Source organism: Atta colombica, unplaced genomic scaffold (genome assembly GCF_001594045.1).
Source record: "Atta colombica isolate Treedump-2 unplaced genomic scaffold, Acol1.0 scaffold273, whole genome shotgun sequence".
Classification (NCBI taxonomy): Eukaryota; Metazoa; Arthropoda; class Insecta; order Hymenoptera; family Formicidae; genus Atta; species Atta colombica.
Genome location: NW_017259374.1, coordinates 4,864 through 8,452, shown reverse-complemented (window position 1 = coordinate 8,452; position 3,589 = coordinate 4,864). Strand labels below are relative to the sequence as shown.

General features: G+C 23.5%; 1 pseudogene; it reads right to left on the bottom strand.

The window, feature by feature from the left end:
• Positions 1–1,611: 1,611 nt before the first annotated feature.
• On the bottom strand, positions 1,612–3,179 carry LOC108689607 (annotated as a pseudogene).
• Positions 3,180–3,589: the final 410 nt, after the last annotated feature.

Genomic DNA, 3,589 nt, shown 5'->3' with positions numbered 1-3,589 from the left:
TTATTATAATATATGTTATTATAATGTTATATCTTCGATTATATTAATATTAAATTGCCATAAATAAAAAGATTACAGTAATATGAAAATCTATTGTTCTTTCTGATACATTTCGTTGCATTATTTAAATCGCTACAAATTGGAACTTAATATTTTTTTTATTATGCGAATCATTGAATTAATGAAGTTAAAAATATTAACGTGCTTGAAATACAATAAAATACTTTTTTATATAAATTTTTTTATACAAAATTTTAAGTTGAATTGCTTATTTTAATTTAAATGCAATGCAGAACAAAATATCATTGTCGGATACAAAAAACACATGATGGTAATTCATACTTTTCTGAAAGAGATGTTAAGCGATCGATTTGATTATAGTAATAATACAACAGATGTTTATTTTCCATAAAGGAATATGTACTTCATTCGAGGGAATCGTGCGATAATAGATTTCACAGATGTGGTACGACTCCTTCTTACATACATATATATTAGGTGTAGTAAAAAGAAATCCATTATTTTTTCATTCAATTTCATGCAAAAATAATGGATTTCTTTTTATTACACCTAATATATATATTTCAATGTTGTGACTTATTAATATAATGTCTATTGATATAATCTGACTTATTAATATAATGTTTTATATTTCTTTATGAATATTTTATATGCCACTTTTTTTATTTAAATAATAATTTTACCCTTCTTATCGAACTTACAAGAAGCGACACCTAAAATCAAGGGCTCGAGAACGATTTCGATCGAAATTAGTTTACATTTCTCTTTCTTTTTCTCTCCCCCTATCTTACTTTCTCATATCTTTTTCACTTTTATACATACTTATCTTAATTATTTTGTAATTATTATTTCGTACTTGTAGAATAGAGAACAGTGAAGTAAAATATTGAAATGCTCATCCTATAATCAAATGTATCCTCTTTTCATTCTGTAAGGAAATATATTGAAGCTGTCTGTTGAAGAATGTTAAAATAATCGAAGGACAATATTTATTTAAATTATCGATTTTTATCCAAATTAATCAATAATATATTTTCAAATAAAGAACATTAATTTATTATATAATATTTTTGTGTGCAATACACAAAATGAATATATAATACCAATTTAACAGTTTTTTGTTTTTTAACTCAATTAATTTACATTTCATTTTTAACTTATTTTAATAGAATTACTTTAGTTGATTATCTGAATAATTCTAAAGTAGTGAAATTGTTGAATAACTATGAATATTTTACAATATAATATATTATTTTCGATTAATCTTATGTAACTGGCTGCTAATGCGTGTAGCATGATAAAGTAGAAATATTTTTCTTGATCAATAAAGTATTATGTCATTATGTATACCGAAAGATTTAGTCGAGAATTGTTATTAAGCAGATTAAAGTATTGAATATACGACCAAGTTTGTAGAAAAGTAAAAGTACCATCGCACATGCCAAACACTCTCTCTAAGAGAAATTTCATACACATAAATCAAACTTTATTAGCTTTTAATTTAAAAAATTTTTTTCTATTGAGAAAAGATAGAATCTTGTTTCGTTTTGAAAAAAATATATAATACAAAAATACTATTTGTACATTTGATTACATTTTATCTAATTTTGAGACAAAAGACTCAGCTACTATTATCTTACGTATTATTGCAGTAATATAACATTTCGCCTTGTTTCCACTTTTACTTTTCTATAATAGCGATTTTATTTTCATCTTTTAATTTGTTACATCTTCAAGTTGTTCCAGAAAACTCTTTACCTGTATCAATGATATTATACTTCTCATTAAAATTTGAAAATGATTATATCGAAAATAATGTAATTTAAGAAGTTTTCTTGGGAGAACGTTCATAAATAAACTATAGGAATAAATGATTAATTTCATACTAAAAGCAATTTAAGATGATCTTTTCTCATAGGGAAATGTTCGAGGACTTCTTTTGTGCAAAAGTCGCGCAGTCGCAAACGCTTTTCATAACATCATATTTTCACTTATTTCAGTCTAGTATGTACATTCGTATGATTTGCTTAATATTGACAATTGGAGATTCAAGTTAGTAAATTACACAATGCTAATATTTAAGTTAAATTTTAATGTTTATTTTTTTTAAATCTTCTAACTTTGCACCACTTGTGTTGTCAAAAGAATGTATTTAAATTTAATACAATAACAATATGTTCAATTTTTTTAATATTTTTGAAATTTAATGTATCAACATGCACAATTACAATAAGTAAAATAATAAGAACAATAGAAAATAATTTTGAACAATTTTATTTATTATCTGTATTTCTTTCCATTAATGTAATAGTATCGAATCCAAGTTCTATTCCATTTAATATCCATATAATACATTGCAACATTATCATTAAAATTCTCTATATTGATAATCTGTTTAAAGATTATACTATAGATGGCACGTTATTGATTTGTATAATAAATAAATGTGAAGTAAGAGAATGACGCGCTGACTAGCTGCAATGAAAAATATTTTCTTCAAACGTTTGAAATATATTATCGAAATATATTAGCGAATAAATTTTGATTTAATTTTTACCGTGGCGAAGCCTTCTAAGGAACCCACAAACAATCCACCAATCACTATCTTAAAAGTTTTAGTGCCTCTTTGCAATAGGAACAATATTAACTTTTGCACATGTAAGGGAACTACATACCAGTAACCATTGTATCTACGAAATGACGATTAAATACAATCAATCGATAATATATATGATAATATTATATGATAATATTGTGATGATAAAATAATTCAAAAATATTTTTAATTATCTTGTAAATATAATGTATAGTTATTTTATGAAATATTTCAGCTTTTGCTACAAATTTTGTACTATTAACTCTAACTTGTATTGCAAAAATTTTAACTTTCACATAAAAATATTTCTTACATTGTAACGAATATGCTATTGTTATGATCTATAATTTGTTGCGCAATATTGGTAGAAAGGAATGTGTATGTATAATGAATATTCAATATTATGAAGCATTGTATCATTTTTTCGCCAATATATCCAGATGATATTTCTCGAAAAATCTGGAATGCGAGCTATTTATTTGAAAGTATACTTAAAAAAATAAAAATTCAAACTTACTCGATAAAGATTAAGGCTCGCAAAAACTAATCCGTTTAATATCATAACAAAAAATGTCGTATTAAATGATGATTCAAAAATTTGGACAATCCTTCAAGAAAAAAATATTAGTAGTTGCGTATATATATACAATATATATGTCGTAATATAAAAATAAATTCAAAGATGAATTCCTTGATTATTTCCGAATAAGTTCTGAATAAGTTAAATTTGAAACTGATATTAACATTTTATTATTTCTTAATTATCTTTTTTCCGACATTAAATATTAATGTTAAATCATTGTCAAAATTATAATAAAATGTAATTATAAATTTTTAAACTAAAGTTTTTGAAGAAAAGTTTACATAAATTGAGTAAAATTTATTTGAAATTAATTTACAGGTTTAATAATATTATATATACTTCAAAGCTTTGCGATGTATGTCTATGGCATAAATTATGCCCTTATAAAT